The sequence below is a fragment of the Phocoena sinus genome, chromosome 2, assembly GCF_008692025.1.
Source record: "Phocoena sinus isolate mPhoSin1 chromosome 2, mPhoSin1.pri, whole genome shotgun sequence".
NCBI classification, from domain to species: Eukaryota; Metazoa; Chordata; class Mammalia; order Artiodactyla; family Phocoenidae; genus Phocoena; species Phocoena sinus.
The window spans coordinates 91,714,924-91,734,800 of NC_045764.1; the positions used below are offsets into that span (position 1 = coordinate 91,714,924).

Consider the following 19,877-nt stretch of genomic DNA (forward strand, 5'->3'; position numbering starts at 1 on the left):
CAGTCCTGTTGAATCAAATTAAAAAATAACCATAAAGATAAAATGAAATGTACTACAGGTACAAGAAACACATTGTGGCACTATATCAGGGTCTAAACAGAAACAGATGGTATATTCAAATTAGAATCATTCAGGTTTAATTAAGTAAAAAGACTATTCACAAAGGTGTGGGTGTGAAGTAGGAAAACCACAAGGGACAGTGGAGTAACCTGGAACCAGTACCTGGAAATTCACCACCTCAGAGCCAAAATGGACGAAGGGGGAAAAACGTTCACCAAAACCTGGAAGAAGAGAACCATGCGGAGAGCACCACATTGAGAGGAGCTGTGACTTAAGTTAACAGGTGAGGCCAGACCAAGCCAATCCCTCAGGAGGAAACCTCTCCCTCTCATCTGCTAGAGCTCTCCACCGTTCAACCCCAACTCAAGCCAGAGGGCAAGGAAGCCCAATGCTTAGTCCAACAGGTCAGCCTTTGGGGCATAGAAAAAGGTAGAAAACGATGAAGAGTTGACCTGGAAGAGCAAAAGGAAGACATTCAACAGAACTGAATTCAACTGAAGAAGCAGGGAAGACTTCATGAAACAGGGAACATCTGAAGTGGGCCTCAAGCCATGAGTAGGATTTTAATTACTAGGTTGATTATCAAGGCAGTATGAATAACACATATAAAGCTGCGAGTAGTGAAAATGCATGGCTGTCCAGGTGAAATTTAGAAAGTCAGATATGTTTTAAGATAAGACTAAATATTGGGGTGATGCAAAGGACGAGGTTTTCTTTTCTTTCATTTTTAAAAAATTGAGGTATATGGGACTTCCCTGGTGGTCCAGTGGTTACAACTCTGTGCTTCCACTGCAAGGGGTACGGGTTCAATCCCTGGTCGGGGTACTAAGATCCCACATATCACATGGCTTAGCCAAAAAAAATTGAGGTATAGATGATTTACAATATCATATTAGTTTCAGGTGTACAACAAAGTGATTAAAAATTTTTATAGATTATACTTCATTTAAGGTTATTATAAAATATTGGCTATATTCCCTGTGCTGTACAATATATCCTTGTAGCTTATTTATTTTATACATAGTAGTTTGTACCTCTTAATCCCCTACTCCTATCTTGCCCCTCACCTCTCCCCACTGGTAACCACTAGTTTGTTCTCTATATGTGCCAGTTTGTTTCTGTTTTGTTATATTCATCTGTTTGTTTTATTTTTCAGGTTCCACATATAAGTGATATGTACAGTATTTGTCTTTATCTTATTCATTTCACTAAGCATAATATCCTCCAGGTCCATCCATGTTGTTTCAAATGGCAAGATTTCATTCTTTTTTATGACTGAGTAGTATTCCATGACATACACACACACAAATATATATTATATATATACACATATATATATATATATATATATATCACATCTTCTTTATCCATTCATCTGTTGATGGACACTCAGGTTGCTTCCGTATCTTGGCTATTATAAATAACGCTGCTTATGAACACTGAAGTGCATGCATCTTTTCAAATTAGTGTTTTCATTTTCTTTGGATATATACCCAGGAGTGGAATACTGGATCATATGGTAATTCTATTTTTAGTTTTTTGAGGAACCTCCATACTGTTTTCCACAGTGGCTGCACCAATTTACATTCCCACCAACAGTGTACAAGGGTTTCCTTTTCTCCACATCTTTATCAACATTTGTTATATGTGGTCATTGATGATAGTGACTCTGACAGGTGTGAGATGATATCTCATTGTGGTTTTGAGTTTCATTTCTCTGATGATTAGTGATGTTAAGCATATTTTCATGTGCCTGTTGGCCATCTGTATGTCTTCTTTGGAAAAATGTCTATTCAGGTCTTTTGCCCATTTTTTAATCAGGTTGGTTTTTTGTTTGTTTTATACTGAGTTGTATGAGCTATTTATATATTTTGGGTGTTAACCCCTTAACGGTCATATCATTTGTAAATATTTTATCCCACTCAGTAGGTTGTCTTTTCATCTTATCAATGGTTTCCTTTGCTGTGCAAAAGCTTTTAAATTTAATTAGTTCCCATTTGTTTATTTTTTCTTTTGTTTCCACTGCCTTAGAATATGGATCAAAAAATACTGCTGTGATTTATGTCAAAGAGTGTTTTGCCTATGTTTTCTTCTAGGATTTTTATGGTTTCTAATCCTAAATTTAGGTCTTTAATCCATTTTTAGTTTATTTTTGTACATGATGTGGGAAAATGTTCTAATTTCATTCTTTTACGTGTAGCTGTCCAGTTCTCCCATCATCACTTACTGAAGAGACTGTCTCTTCTGCATTGTATATTATTGCCTCCTTTGTCATAGATTAATTAATCATAAGTACATGGGTTTATTTCTGGGCTCTCTATTCTATTCCACTGAGCTATGTGTCTGTTTTTGTACCAGTACCATACTCTTTTCATTACTGTAGCTTTGTAGTATAGTCAGTAGTCAAGGAGCATGACACCTCTAGCTCTGTTCTTCTTTCTCAAAATTGCTTTGGCTCTTTGGGGTCTTTTGTGTTTCCATACAAATTTTATAATGATTTATTCTAGTTCTATGAAAGACGCCATTGGTATTTTGATAGGGATTGTGTTGACTCTATAGACTGCCTTGGGTAGTAGGGTCATTTTAACAATATTAATTCTTCCAAACCATGAACATGATATATCTTTCCACCTGTTTGTGTCATCTTCAATTTCTTTCAGCAGCGTCTTATAGATTTCCAAGTACAGGTCTTTCATTGGGTTGGTCAAAAGGTTCATTTGTTTTTTTCCATAAGATAGCTCTAGTAGGGCTTCCCTGGTGGCGCAGTGGTTGAGAGTCCGCCTGCCGATGCAGGGGACGTGGGTTCATGCCCCGGTCCGGGAGGATCCCACATGCTGCGGAGCGGCTTGGCCCGTAAGCCATGGCCGCTGAGCCTGCACGTCTGGAGCCTGGGCTCCGCAATGGGAGAGGCCGCAGCAGTGAGGGGCCCACGTACCGCAAAAACAACAACAACAACAACAACAAAGATAGCTCTAGTAGCACCTGGTTGTATTTAACTTCATTTGAAACAATTTTGTTAGATTGTATGTGAGAGCTGTCATATCAGTGCCTTTGAAAAAGACTTATCAAAATTGGTGAATTTTTGTGTAGCCATTTTAATATTGAAGATGGAAGAAAAAAGCAACATTTTTGGCGTGCTATGCTTTATTATTTCAAGCAAGGTAAAAATGCAACCGAATACAAAAAAAAAGATTTGTGCAGTGTATGGAGAAAGTGCTATGACTAGGTTTTCTCCTAGTTATTTCATTCTTTTTGAAGTGATGGTAAATGGGATTTTTTTCTTAATTTCTCTTTCTGATAGATTGTTGTTAGTGTATAGAAATGCAACAGATTTCTGTATTTTAATTTTGTGTCCTGCAACTTTACCAAATTCATTGGTGAGCTCTAGTAGTTTTCTGGCGGCATCTTTAGGATTTTCTATGTACAGTACCATGTCATCTGCAACCAGTGATGGTTTTACTTCTTCCTTTCCAATTTAGATTCCTTTTATTTCTTTTTCTTGTCTGATTGCTGTGGCTAGTACTTCCAATACTGTGTTGAATAAAAGTGGCAAGAGTGGGCATCCTTGTCTTGTTGCTGATCTCAAAGGAAATGCTTCAGGTTTTCACCACTGAGTATCAGGTTAGCTGTGAGCTTGTCATATATAGTCTTTATTATGTAGAGGTATGCTCCCTCTATACCCACTTTGTGGAGAGTTTTTATCGTAAATGGATGTTCAATTTTGTTAAAAGCTTTTTCTGCGTGTATTGAAGTGATCATATGGTTTTTATTCATACGTCGTTTTAATGACTTTCTTCATATCTTCCTTTAGTTCTTTGAGCATTTTTAGGACAGTTAAAAGTCTCTGTCTAGTATATCTGCCTTTAGGTCCTTCTCAGGGGTGGTTTCTGTTAATTTTTTCCTTTACATGGGCTACACTTCCATGTTTCTTTGTATAGTGACTTTTTTGTTGAAAACTGGACGTTTGAACCTAATAATGTAGTAACTCTGGAAATCAGATTCTTTCCTTTCTCCAGCATATGCTGTCTCTTGTTATTCTTTTCATTTATTGTTTTTGTGTTTTTGATTGTTGTAGGCTGTCTCTGTGCTGAGGATCAGACAGAGGTATAAAGCTAAAGTATTCTCAGGTCTTTTCTGAGCCTTTCCCTGGGCATATCTGGTCACTTTTTAATTTTCCCTGTGTGTTTTGTTGTTTTTGAATGCCCTGGTCATAAATATCTGGCTCCCAAAAAGAGAAAAATGAAGTGGGGTGGGGGTGGGGAGAAGGGTGCTGGCCCTTTAAATCCCCTGGAAGTCACTTCAGCAGGATGGGGAGGGACTTGGAGAAAGGTGCAACAACAATGGCTGCCTACCTCTTTGTCTGCACCTCTGTGATCAGAAGCAGCAATTAGCAATCAGAGTAGATTCCTGATATTTGGAAAACAGGGTCCTTTTTGCCCACCCTGACTTCTGCAAGCTACGTGCAAGATGCTCCAGGACCAGTGCATAGCTGCCTGCCACTTGGCTGGGAATAGGGAATGGGTGGCTGCTACTATGTTAAGAGCTGAAATTAACTTCAATTTGTCCTCCAAGTCTTCCTCTGGAAGTGGCAAGTCTTCAATAGACTCCAGAGTTCCAAAACAGTTACTTAAGATGGATTCTGCCAGTGCAATTGTCATCTAGGTGGGAAGACAGATTCCTGCTTTCTTCCCAGAATCCTCTCCTTCATAATTTTCTAAAATACAAATTAGTACCCTCATATTTCCCTACTGAAAGCTGTCTATATTTAAGTACATAGGAATCTCTTTTATTCTTGAATCCATTAACTGAGATGCACCCAAATTATCACCCTATATACGTACTTTTCCTTTTAAATTTTTGAAAAATATAAATATGTGAAATGATATTAATCTAAACAGAGACTCTAACAAAGCCATATGAAATTATTTACTCAACCAATATTTGTAAAGTGCCTATTAAAGCAAAATACTGTGCTTTGCACTACTATTGTTTAAGGATGATTGTTAGGATTACTTTGCACAATGAATACTTCAACAGAAGTGCTTTATTCAACAAACAGTTCATACAACTCAACAACAAAAAAACAAACAACCCAATCCAAAAGTGGGCAGAAAACTTAAAGAGACGTTTCTCCAAAGAAGAAATACAGATGGCCAATAGGCACATGAAAAGATGCTAAACATCACTAATCATTAGAGAAATGCAAATCAAAACTACAATGAAGTACCACCTCTCACCGGTCAGAATGGCCATCATTAAAAAGTCTACAATTTTTTTTAAAAGCGCTTTTTCAAAAACCAGAGTTTTAGATTCATATAGCTAGTAACATTTACTGAGCAATTATTTTGTGTTAGGCTCTCAGCACCTTAAATGTTATTAATCCATTTAATCCTCACAATACATCTATGAGGGTAGTTAATATTATCAAAGTTCTCTAATGTTCACATGAGAAAATTGACATCCCATGGGTAGCAAGTACCTCTAAACAAAGCTCTTGCTTTTAACCACTGTGATATTCTGCCACTAGCAAAATAACTGTTCACCAGAGTTATCAGGAAAGGCAAATCTTATCTGTTGAACACTAAGCTATTACCCTACAATTTAAAATTGTTCTTCAAGGTTTCCTTACTTCCTGTTGTTTTGCTTCACGCTGGGAGAAACTTTACCAAGTTTCCTTTGAGTATTTCTAAATAGCAGTCTCAGTAAAATTTTGTTAAAGCCTTTGGTCAAAAACAATAAAATCTGATCCTTCTGCCATTTGTTAATCACTTTTGGAGTCTTTTTGCTCCATTAACCTTTTCGTGTGCACATGAAGAGAATTATAATCTCACCCCCAAATTTCACCGACATTGCTTTATTAAATGACCAGAATTTGAAGCCTTATTAGAGACAGACAAGATTACTTTTTTTTCTTTCTTTGCTGTTTTTCAAACTACAAAGAACACCCACTTCTTGTACCAAGTGAAAAAATAAAACGCATGAAGAAAAAACTAACCTTCCATCCCTACCTCAACCCCTAATCCTACTCATTTAAGTATCCAACAAGTCCCCTTCAGGTACTGACGGAAAGGATATAACCAACAGGTATGTCCTTCCATACCTTTCTCCACATATATAAGGATATATAGTTCTTCGTTTTTCTTTATTTTCATTGAAAGAGACACATATAATGCACGTCAACCTGCAACTTGCTTTTTATCACATAACATAGCACTAACATACAGGTTATTTCCCATAGATACAACTCTTCCTTTTTTCATGCATACACAAATCCACAGTTACACAAACACAATTTAAAATAATTGGGGAACTTCCTTGGCAGTCCAGTGGTTAAGAATCCGCCTTCCAATGCAGGGGAGGTGGGTTTGATCCCTGGCTGGGGAGCTGAGATCCCACATGCCACAGGGCAACTAAGCCCATGTGCCGCCAACTACTGAGCCTGCGCTCTCTGGAGCCCACGCACCACAACTAGAGAGAAGCCTGCGCACCGCAACGAGAGATGCTGCGTGCTGCAACTAAGACCCGATGCAGTCAAATAAATAAATAATTAAAATAACTGGACTATCATGCATGCTGCGGGGGCAATGCTTCTTTTTATTTCCTTTCTATTTGCCACCCCTCTTTTCCCTTCCTCTTTTCCTCCCTCATACATTAACCCCCACCTGTGGGTAAGACATTAACAACTGGCATCATTTCTTGTTCTTCCCACAGTCATAACCATAAATGCACACACGCTCACTCACATATTTATGGGTTTTGAATTCTTCTAAGACATCTGCAATATATTTCAGTGTATATGTACCAAAATTGAGTCAATCGTTCCCCTATAAATGGGCAATCACTTGTTTCTACTATTTTATCCCTACTCAAAATGGTTCAAATAAATATCCTTGACCATATATCCTTATTACTGGTGTTTTTATTTTTATAGAATATGACCCTTACCTCTAGACACTCCAAAGTATAAAGTCTAAATTCCTCTATCAGAACTGCAACAAAACCTGAGGCCTCCCCTGAACCCTCTAGGCCCTGACTGCCTGCTGACCCACAGCTGCTGCTGCTGTTTTTTTTTTTTTGAAGCAAAGGGTGAAATAATCTTTTTATAGGACACTGCAAGATATGAAATTCCACACTGAAATTAAGAAACCCTTTGAGAGGAGAAGCTTCATACAATATGCACAGTTTGGAACTGTTCAAGTATAGTTTCCTTGTAAAAAGTAGTTTTACCATAGCAAACCACATTTAAAGAGCTCTTAGAGAAACAGTAAGACAAACTTATACCAAACATAGTACACGTCTGGTATAATAAACTTATGCTTTAGTTGTACAATCTAAAAGTGGTCCCAGAATGCCATCCGGAACTTGGGATGTACAGCCTTCAGAGGCAGTTTCTGGCACAACATTTTGATATTCTTGTTCCTCCACAGGGAAGCATTTCTCAATCAAACTTAATGAAAATTTGTACACAGACTCATTTTCATGGTTTTATAGAGCTTCAGTTTTGTCCAGACCCCTACATTCTTCAATTATACTAAGTTTCTCAGTTTCACCTAGTTTCTCAGCAGCCTGGAAGACACCTGAAATAGCATTCAGAATAAGCATGGTAATTTTGGTATCTTTCACAGTTCAGAGGTTCATCAACAATTCTACTATGCCCCAACGAACAATCTGTTACACAATCTGTTCAACTGTTCCACAACTTTTCTAGCTGGTCACAGCCCATAAAGCTTCCTTTTGCATCTTAAAGTCTGCCTTAGAACACCAATGAGGAATGGAACGAATCCATGATTCACAACTCACTGTATCTGGTGATGGTGGCCAGCTATGGTATTTGATATTGTCCATATATCTGCTAATACTTCTGGACATCATGATACAGGAGACGAACTAAACTAGGAAGAATTTGCTCCACAGCATCTAACAGGGATGCAGGATTCTTGTTGCAACAAAGGTTTGAAAGTGTCCAGGTAAGGTGCTACAAGTAACCACATGCTAAAGATGACACATTAGGAACTGCAAGAAAAAGCCAACAGTGGATCAACTGCACTACACTTGATAGCCTAGTCAAAAAAAACTGAACCATCACCTGCAATGTTTCCAAGAGCCCATACACCTTGTTCACTGATGTAAGCATGGGGAGATGCCAGCAGAGAAATGAATGCTGGGACAGTATAGCCCCAGTCTGTTTTTCTAACATCTTTATTGGAGTATAATTGCTTTACAATGTTGTATTAGTTTCTACTGTATAACAAAGTGAATCAGCTATACGTATACATATATCCCCACATCTCCTCCCTCTTGCGTCTCCCTCCCACCCTCCCAGGTGGTCACAAAGCACCGAGCTGATCTCCCTATGCTATGCAGCTGCTTCCCACTAGCTATCTATTTTACATTTGGTAGTGTATATATGTCAATGTCACTCTCTCACTTAGTCCCAGCTTACCCTTCCCCCTCCCTGTGTACTCAAGTCCATTCTCTACGTCTGCATCTTTATTCCTGTCCTGCCCCTAGGTTCTTCAGAACCTTTTTTTTTTTTTTTAGATTCCATATATCTGTGTTAGCATATGGTATTTGTTTTTCCTCTTTAAAGACTTACTTCACTCTGTATGACAGACTCTAGGTCCATCCACCTCAGTACAAATAACTCAATTTCGTTTCTTTTTATGGCTAATATTCCATTGTATATATGTGCCACATCTTCTATATCCCAGTCTGTTCTGATTGATTGATTTATGCATGCATGCTGCGCCGGGTCTTAGATGCAGCATGCAGGATCTTTAGTTGCGACATGCATGCAGGATCTAGTTCCCCAACCAGGGATCGAACCTGGGCCCCCTGCATTGGGAGTGTGGAGTCTTACCCACTGGACCACCAGGGAAGTCCCAGCCCCAGTCTGTTCTGACGTCCTAGAGGCAATGTTAATGAGCACCCAAGCAGATTCAAACTGAATGGGACTAAAGTCAGTTCTGCCCAAGAAGGACACAAATTCTGGAATCAAACCAGCCCAGATTATGTTGTCTACGGGGGGCTGTTTTTCCTAGAAGGCAGTTTCCCGGCAGCTTGAGTCGCTTGGAGCTGGCTTTCCAAACTGCTGCTATTGATGCCTTTGACAGTATCATCAACAGACCAATTTACAGTGCCCTGGTTGTTTTGGTTTTCTTGCAGTGGAGAAGCAGCAGCCTCAGGAAGCAACCTTACATTTCTCCTTTTCAGCACCTGGTCATCCTTCTTAGCTTATTAGCTTTCCTCAGCTCCACATTAACCAGTATTCAGTGCAGCCTCTTTTCTGTACTATCATGCCCTTGAATCTGTTAAGGCAGGCAGCTGGTGAGTTAGCATTCCTGTTGCTGGACATGGTTATGAGACACAGGGAGAAAGCTACAGAGCCAGCTCAGGTTTCCACAGGAGGCTGTGCAGACCCTATAGCTTCTTGACTTAAGAAAACTTGGGGCTAGAAATGGAAGGAAGCTGAGACATATTCAAGTCTCTTCTTTCTAGATATTCTCTAAGCATGTGATTTCCCCTGATTCTTCAACCTCTTGCCACGATGTGCCCCCAAATGATTTTCCCCACCACCCTGTAGAATACTAGAAATTCTCTCCATTAGAGTAATTCATCTGAGTTTGCTGTAACTTCACAGTGCCCCTATTAAAATGCACATGCTACCAGGAAGGACAGAAGGATACTTTGTTGTGAATAGAAAAGGGATTGGAGAAATTATTGTGTGCTGGATAAGATGGTGACCAGGTATCAGAGAAGATAATAGTAACATTTATGTAGCATTTATTATCTGCGAAGCACTGTTCTAAGTGTTTTATATTTACTTACTCATTTAGTCCTCACAACAACTCTGAGGTAGGTATCATTATCGCTGTTTTATAGATGGGATAAGTGAAGCACAGAGAGATAAAAGGACTAGTCCAGGATCACAGCCAGTAATCTGTGAAACTGGAAAATAAACCTTTTTTTTTTTTTTTTTTTTTTTTTTTTTTGCGGTACGCGGGCCTCTCACTGTTGTGACCTCTCCCGCCGCGGAGCACAGGATCCTCCCGGACCGGGGCACAAACCCGTATCCCCTGCATCGGCAGGCAGACTCTCAACCACTGTGCCACCAGGGAAGCCCATAAACCATATTTTTAATCACTATACTCCACCACCTTTCATCTAGGAAGGAGATGGGGTGTCAAAGAGGAAAGTCTAGGGTCCCTCTGGTGTCAGACCCTAAAATATGCCCTACTGAATGCAACTCTTATCACCTTTATCAAAAGATAAAAATAGAAATCCCTGTCTATTTGTCTAGGGCTTCTTTTTCTGAAAAGAAAAAATGTAAAGAAAAAGAGGGACTTCCCTGGTGGCACAGTGGTTAAGAATCTGCCTGCCAATGCAGGGGACATGGGTTCAACCTCTGGTCTGGGAAGATCCCACATGCCACGCAGCAACTAAGCCCGTGTGCCACAATTACTGAGCCTGCGCTCTAGAGCCCGTGAGCTACAGCTACTGAAGCCCACACGCCTAGAGCCCATGTTCCGCAACAAGAGAAGCCATCACAATGAGAAGTTCGTGCACCGCAATGAAGAGTAGTCCCCGCTCACAGCAACTAGAGAAATCCCGTACACAGCAACAAAGACCCAACGCAGCCAAAAATAAATTTAAAAAAAAAGAAAATTGCATATAGCAGCAAATACTCATACAGAGGTAACAGATACACATACCACACAGAGAAACATAAATTCATATTCTTAGTTTAAGCCTCTGATTACTGAAGGAATCAGAAAAACTGAGCTTTGAGATCACCAAAACACATATCTTTGTTTATACAAGATTTTGCCATTTCTAACAATGCTTTTTTGCTAAGGAATGCTCCCATGAACAACTGTCCAAGTGGCATGTGCCATCTGGTAGGTCCCATATGCGGCTTTCATACTCTCTGGACATAAGCAAGGAATTCCCAGGACAGATAGATGGGTTTCTAGCTCTAATGCTTCCCTCTTCCTTGCAAAAAGACAGATTCTTTATACAGGATCTTATGAGAAAAGATGAAAGATGGATTTATTGGAATAGAACCTAAAGACTTGCCATTCCCACAGCCACTTCTAAGAAGACAACCACAAGTGATTCCTTGATCATAATCTGCCACGTTTTATGTCATTTAACCCTGTTTTCTAGGCCCCATCTGACTGGGCCCCAAGCAAAGCAAGTATGGGCAAAAGAGGGACTGTCAACCATTAGATGACCCCAAATGAGAATGCTAATAAGGGTATATGCCAAATTGGATAAAGATTAACAGACACGATCAACTCTTGCGGAGCTCTGAATGCGAGACAGAGAGCTGCTGTTGGCCTCCTACAGTTACTGCTGAATTCTGAGCAGTAATGAATAACGTTCCACTGTCATGTAGCCTGGCTGTGTGACTGTGGACAGTTTCCTTATTTCCTCACGTAGCCTCACATTCATGACCCATCGTGTGAGACAACCTGATCACCTCTCTCCCATGTAGCCTGAAAAAGCCCTATCAAAATGGCAGGTTCAACTGTCAACAGCAACAAGCACAAAGCCGAATCACTGAGCAGCAGTCACATGACAATCGGACTCGTTAGCAGTTTGCCCAGCAGCTGGTCTGGACAAAGACAACGAGGGTGGCAATACGGAAAAATGGTTTGATTATCAAGCGTGAGGGAGTCTTTGCTTATTCATAGGCAGAATCCAAGAGGGATAAGCTGTTTCACTGCTTTCAGGGTAGTATATAAAATAAAGGGACATTGCAGATCCAGGAGAAGGCCTTCACTCCATCAGATAGAACTTCCAAGAGCTAGGATATCTGCAGCAATTCAGGCAAATCATCCGGGAATCTTTCCATTCCTAATAATTAAGGATCTGTGAGACAGAGTCAGCAAATTTTTTTCTATTATGAGCCATACAGCAAATATATTAGGCTTTATGGGCCACAGAGTCTCTGTCACAACTACTCAACTCTGCCTTTTTGTACAAAAGCATCCATAAACACTACATAAACAAATGGGTATAGCTATGTTCCAATAAAACTTCACTAAGTCAGGTGGTGGACAGATATGGCCCACAGTTGTAAGGCAAAAGTCCTTAGTGGAATAAGAAACAAAGCAAAACCAAAGAGCGTCCTACATACATGAAAGGCCTTCTAATCCTTTGAAATACATTAAAATCATTTATCATTGAAAATAAAGTGAAAGTATATGCACAGATCACCTAGACCCATTTTCTTATTTATTTATTGTCTGCGTTGGGTATTTGTTGCTGCGTGCAGGCTTTCTCTAGCTGTGGCGAGCGGGGGCTACTCTTCGTTGTGGTGTCGTTATGGTTCACGGGCTTCTCATTGCAGTGGCTTCTCTCGTTGCAGAGCACAGGCTCTAGGCACGCAGGCTTCAGTAGTTGCACCAGGCGAGCTCAGTAGTTGTGGCTCGCGGGCTCTAGAGTGCAGGCTCAGTAGTTGTGGCCCACCAGCTTAGTTGCTCCATGGCATGTGGGATCTTCCCGGACCAGGAATCAAACCCGTGTCCCCTGCACTGGCAGGCAGATTCTTAACCACTGCGCCACCAGGAAGTCCTGACCCATTTTCTTACAATAACTGATACTGTACCAAAGTTAAAGTCACTCATAAGATCAACACTGAAGAGTCATCAGTCAGGACAAGCTTAGGTTAGCTTAGGCTATTGTAGCAAACCTCTAAAGCATAGTAGCTTAAAACAACAAAAGTTTATTTCTGGCTCATGCTACCTGTGGGTCAGTAGGGGGTCTTGATGGTTGTAGCTTCTCTGACAGAACTACCTATCTCCGACATTACTGATCTTGGTGCCAGAAGGAAAGAGGGCTTTGGAAGGTCATACTCCAGCAACTGAAGGCTCAGACATCGTTTCTCCTTAAAATATACTGGACAGAGCTCATAATATGGCCCCCCTCCCCTCACACAATGGGACCAGGAAGTGAAATTCTATCATGCAACAGAAGATGAAAAGCCAGGAATACTGAGTGAGCAGCATGAGTGACTATCACATAGCAATGGTTAAGTCACTTTTACCTAGATGATCACAAAATGAGATTTTCTTATTAAAAACACATTTCTGATATATTGGATAGCCAGAAACCACTGTCAACTTCATTTACATTAGAATTTCAAAGTGTTCGGTATACTCTTCCTTAGTGTCTAAGGATTTGGCAATGGCAGGACTTGAGGTCATCATTATGAGTATCAATCCTTTGTTTATTTATTTATTTACTTATTCATTTATTCATTTACGGCTGTGTTGGCTCTTCATCTCTGTGCGAGGGCTTTCTCTAGTTGCGGCAAGTAGGGGCCACTCTTCATTGCGGTGCGCGGGCCTCTCACTATCGCGGCCTCTCTTGCTGCGGAGCACAGGCTCCAAACGTGCAGGCTCAGTAATTGTGGCTCACGGGGCAAGTCGCTCCGCAGCATGTGGGATCTTCCCAGACCAGGGCACGAACCCGTGCTCCCTGCACTGGCAGGCAGATTCTCAACCACTGTGCCACCAGGCAAGCCCATGAGTATCAATTCTTAATGCCCATACTGGTAGATGCAGAGAATGCAGTAGACTGAGTGTTTACTGACCACAAGACATAACCAGAAGCTGTGTTGGGGGCAGGGCTCTCCCAGGAAGTTTTGAGGACAGGATACACAGAGTGGTTTTTCCACAGCCTTCTCCAAGACCAGCATGTATTTCAGAATTCCTTAGCTCCCTACTTCAGTCTTCTGGACCAGCTTTGATGGTATAGCAGGTGCTGTTAATGTTCTACACCTATATACACTTGGATTCCTTTACTATTTTCATGTGCACCAGCCAGTGGGTGTGCTTTAACTTCCAAAAGTCAGTATCTGTGTCTCTTTATCTGTTTTTCTTGGACGACTGCCCTCAGGTTACTGAAACACCTTTTAAGAGCCAGATGTTCTTGCTTTCTTTCTTTATTTTTAACATCTTTATTGGAGTATAACTGCTTTACAATGGTGTGTTAGTTTCTGTTTTATAATAAAGTGTATCAGCTATACATATATCCCCATATCTCCTCCCTCTTGCGTCTCTCCCTCCCACCCTCCCTATCCCACCCCCTCTAGGTGGTCACAAAGCACCAAGCTGATCTCCCTGTGCTATGCAGCTGCTTCCCACTAGCTATCTATTTTACATTTGGTAGTGTATATATGTCCATACCACTCTCTCACTTTGTCCCAGCTTACCCTTCCCACTCCCTGTGTCCTCAAGTGGTGCTGGGAAAACTGGACAGCTACATGTAAAAGAATGAAATTAGAACACTCCCTAACACCATACACAAAAATAAACTCAAAATGGATTTAAGACCTAAATATAAGGCCAGAAACTATCAAACTCTTAGAGGAAAACACAGGCAGAACACTCTATGACATAAATCACAGCAAGATCCTTTTTGACCCAACTCCTAGAGAAATGGAAATAAAAACAAAAATAAACAAATGAAACTTAAAGCTTTTGCACAGTAAAGGAAACCATAAACAAGACCAAAACACAACCCTCAGAATGGGAGAAAATATTTGCAAATGAAGCAACTGACAAAGGATTAATCTCCAAAAATTTACAAGCAGCTCATGCAGCTCAAGATCAAAAAACCAAACCACCCAATCCAAAAATGACATTTCTCCAAAGAAGATATACAGATTGCCAACAAACACATGAAAGAATGCTCAACATCACTAATCATTAGAAAAATGCAAATCAAAACTACCATGAGGTATCACCTCACACCTGTCAGAATGACCATCATCAAAAAATCTACAAACAATAAATGCTGGGGAGGGTGTGGAGAAAAGGGAACCCTCTTGCACTGTTGGTGGGAACATAAATTGATACAGCCACTATGGATATGGAGGTTCCTTAAAAAACTAAAAATAGAACTACCATACCACCCAGCAATCCCACTACTGGACATATACCCAGAGAAAACCATAATTCAAAAAGAGTCATGTGGGCTTCCCTGGTGGCACAGTGGTTGAGAGTCCGCCTGCCCATGCAGGGGACACGGGTTCATGCCCCGGTCTGGGAAGATCCCACATGCCGCAGAGTGGCTGGGCCCGTGAGCCATGGCCACTGGGCCTGTGCGCCATGGCCACTGGGCCTGCGCGTCTGGAGCCTGTGCTCTGCAACGGGAGAGGCCACAACAGTGAGAGGCCTGCGTATCGCAAAAAAAGAAAAAAAAAGAATCATGTACCACAATGTTCACTGCAGTTCTATTTACAATAGCCAGGACATGGAAGCAACCTAAGTATCCATCGACAGATGAATGGATAAAGAAGATGTGGCACATATATACAATGGAATATTACTCAGCCATAAAAAGAAACGAAACTGAGTTATTTGTAGTGAGGAGGATGGACCTAGAGTCTGTCATACAGAGTGAAGTCAGAAAGACCAAAACAAATACCATACGCTAACACATATATATGGAATCTTAAAAAAAAAATTGATATGAAGAACCTAGGGGCAGGACAGGAATAACAGCCAATTGTTCTTTAGAAGGCAGTTTTTACCAATGACTGATGGGTACAGGGAAACTCGGGACATTCTTGATTTGGAAAACTCTATACTCTGTCTTCAGAGCACCTCTGTGGAATTGCTTGGCCTCCTCCTTCCCTTGCTGGTCTCAGTTCCCCACCCTACCTACCACTTCTTTTCCAGCGATACGTCCTAATAAATGACTTTCACATAACTCCTTATCTCAGGGTCTGTTACTGAGGAAGCCAGACTGAAAACAGCCCACTCACAGCTTGAGGACATAAAGGCTATACAGTGCTACAGAACGAGACCAGGATTTGGACTCAGGAGACTCCAAATGACAAAGTTCCCACCCTACAACTTATTAGGTAACAGCAGTCTTTATCAACCCTTCTAAAATGTAGAAATAATGGTACCTAACACAACAATTTTGTGACAAATACATGGGACGATGACAATACATGTGAAAGCACTTTGTAAACTAGAGAATATTACACTAGGAAGAAGTTAGCTTATTTAAGATAGGTGTTTCCCAACTTCTAATCCTTCCCCCAACCTGTAATTATGACTATGCTCCCCACTGTCTACAAATAGAAGAAAATTTGTACAGTGGTAGTCTCTGAAGTACAGCCCAATAATTTGCATTTCTAACAAGTTCCCAGGTAATATCAATGCTGCTAATCTGGAGACCTCACTTTGAGAAGGAAAACTTCAGCCACCTCTGCAGAATGAAACTTACAGTGGTCCTACCTTACCATAGAGAGAATTTATAGGAAACAAAGACTTAGCTTTAAAAAATCTTATTGTGAGATTTTCTTTCCCATGCTGTGGATATATGTCCTCATGTTATGAAATAAACGTGCAAAGTTGGCTGTGAAGAAAATTTCTATATCCCATCTCAATTCTATACTGACTTGCATTTAATTAAAAAAAAAGAGGTTCAGATAGCTGTTACTTTAACATCTGTCATGACACTAGATTGACAAGAACAACAATTTATTCACTATTGAAATGTACCAGGTAATATTCAAAGCACTTTACCTGCATTAATAATTTATTCCTCACAACAACCCATGAAGTAGATATTATCATCTTCATTTTACAAGTGAGGCAACCAAATCAGAGAGAGGTCCGGAAAGCTGCCCAGAGTCATACAGCTAGCAAACGTCAGAGGTGGGGTTCAAACCCAAGCAGTGTGATACTACAGTCCACGGTATAAACCAAAAACAACATTGCATAATGGATGATTTTTTAAAACTCTGACCAGTTTACAAAATTCTAACTCTATGATCTTTCTTCTTATTGGCTCCTCTTTATGTATATACCTTCCATTACTATGTGGGCCATATGATCAAGCATGGAGTTACCCCAGCACAGGCATGGCTCCCAGGAAGCTTGCCAGTTGCTTTGCCTACATGTGGATAATAACTCATAATGCTGGGCTGTAATACAATCCCACATACAAATATTAAATATGGCATATACTCAACCTGAAGAGTACCAAAACTGAGAAGGGATGATAAAGAGCACACGTACTAAAACCTCACTAATCTACTCTATTTTGAAGATGCTCTCCATGACATCATTTTTTTGCTAAAGAAATGCACTGAACAAACTAAAATGGGGACTTCCCTGGCGGTCCAGTGGTTAAGACCTTGCACTTTCAATGCAGGGGACACGGGTTTGATCCCCGGTCAGGGAACTAGGATCCTGGATGCCACGCAGCACAGCCAGAAAAAAAAAAAAAAAGAACCAAAATGCATCTCTATAACTAGAAACCAGCCCCAGGCTGAATGCATGAGGAGGTTAATTGGATCCTGACAGCTGCAAGTCAGAAAAAGAAGGGAAGGCTGAGGAGAAAGGCTGGCAGGGCTGTGTTTGGCCCGCCTGCCCTCTCTTAAATTCAGTGATTAGCTAGGCAGGGACATTACTTTGCCTCTCAGAGCATTCACTGGAAAAAAGCCCCAGGAAAGAGCTTTACAGTGTATTTTAACAGAGCACAAGTGGGACTTCTGAGGTGCTGGTAATGCGTTATTTCTCGATCTGGATGCTGGTTATGTGGGTATGCTCAGCTTGTAAAAGTTCAAGTGGGTAGAAAATTTGAGCTGTTCACTTATAATGTGTGAACATATAATTTTTCTGTGTGTATATTTCAATTTAAAAGTTTTAAAAAGAGTAGTTCTGTCTCCTTACCAGCCAAAAATAATGACACGCATCTGCTAAGGAATCTTTTCACCACACAGGCTGTTCTGCTGCAGAAGCCTGTTCATGACACATCGACTGAGCCAGAGGAGGGGGTTGTGAACAAAGGATGGGGTGACAGCGAGGGCTTGGCTCACGTTCGCTGAGGGCTTCAGAAGCCTTCCTCAACACTGGACTGTTTAGGCAGAGTGCCATCACAGCGGGGGAGGAAGAAAAGAAGAGCATTTCCTCTCTAGCTGTTAGCTTCCTCTTTGTCCTTACTCCCTTCTTCCAAAATGTCCCCTGTCCACCCCCACCAACCTCAGCAGCAAATTATGCAAAAGAGCAGCAGTCCCAGGAGTTGAACCCCCAGATTCAGGGATGCCCTGGGCTGACCATCACGAGCAAACCCGAGCAGGCCCCTGCAGTACTGAAGGGGACACACATCATACACCTAAGGGCCCCACACACGATGCACATAGTACACGCTCAGTTAACACTGACTGAATAAATGAATACCTAACCCGTGGACCCAATCCAGAATACACACCATAAATGTGTGCTGAATAAAATTAACGACAGCTCTTCTCCAGGTCTCCCCTAAGCACTGCCTGCATTAATTCCACACACGTGATCTTCAGCCAAGATATACATCACCAGGTCAGCATCCTCCACATAGCACTGTTTCCATATTTTTGAATGTGTTCCAGAGGGCTCTTTACCATCTTTTGTAATGGATGCCCTCAGGCAGCACTCTGAAGGGAAGTCAAGTAGGGCAAAGCTGCTTCAAGTTGCTGGAGTTGCTAATACTACTTCTATATAAGAAGAAAACAGGCCCCAAGGATGGAGTTCCTGTTTTTAACTCTCATTCCTGCCTAAGTGGAAAAAGTTTTCCGCAACCATGCTCCTAGGGGCAAATTTCCTGTTTTTAATATTGTTTAGTCTGAATGGGTCTCTAGAGACCAAACTTAATGCTGGAGAAGCAAACAAGCTGAGCCCCCAAGACAGTTCTAATTTCATAGTCGAGCTCAGTCAGCCCAGCTTAAGCCTATACCATTCTCAGCAATCCAAGGTCTAGTTAAAGAGATTAGTTTTGCGTTGATCTGAATTGCATCTGCCTCATGTATCCCACTGGCAGGGGCCTTCCTCCCTCGAGCCACAGTTCCCTCCTCCAGTCTTCCCTGAAGACTTGGTAGTTTGCAGAAGACAGAGCTGCCTGTTAGAACCACAAGACCTCTAACCGCACCCGTCTTGTGGTGCTTCTTGTGCCTCAGCCCCTCATCTCAAGTCACCTCAACCAAATAAACAAAGCATGACTCCAGCCTTAGCCAACAGCCCTGGAACAAAGCTGCTTCTTGGAGCTGTCACAGCCACTTACTAAAGTGCATGCAAAAGACAAAAAAATTAGATGATCGAAGAGACCCGACAGTGGTGAGCACTCAGCTCAAAAATTACTTGCTGGTGACAACCAAGAGATGCACTGACACAAACCTGGACAGTTAGGAACCTGGGACTGATTTTCAATGAAGCGTAGTTAATAAGCCTCCAAAAACCCTAACAGAGCTGATGAATGCCTAAGAGATTCATTCTCTCTGGTGCATAAATGCTTCTATGTGGAAGATACTGAGCAGATGAGGTTCATCTTTGCAGAAAAATAAATATTTGGAAATTAAAGCTGGTGGAATTTAGGATAAAACTAGAAAACAATGTAGGATTTCATCTCATTCAAAAACATATATTAAGATTCTTCTGGATTCAAACTAGAGGTCCTGCATTCACTCTTTCCGTCCCCAATATGAAACTGGTCATCCCAGGGTACTTCACAGATGAGAAAGGACTTACTCAGAAAAAGAGGCACCAGCAATACTGAGTTGTGCCGGCAAGGAAAGAAGCACACTGACTAGCAGGGTTAGTGCACAGACCGCAGGCTCCTTCATGGGCACTTCTGGGTACATTTCACCACTTTTACTGTTATTTTCTTGGCCGCACCGCACGGAATGTGGGATTTTCGTTCCCCAACCAGGGATCAAACCTGCGACCCCTGCAGTGGAAGCGCGGATTGTTAACCATTGGACCAGGGTGGTTAACACCAGGGAAGTCCCCATTTCGCCACTTTTAAAGTCCACT

The 19,877-nt window shown here is 41.3% G+C and overlaps 1 pseudogene; it reads right to left on the reverse strand.

The window, feature by feature from the left end:
- Positions 1-7,371: 7,371 nt before the first annotated feature.
- LOC116748579 lies at positions 7,372-9,415 on the reverse strand (annotated as a pseudogene).
- Positions 9,416-19,877: the final 10,462 nt, after the last annotated feature.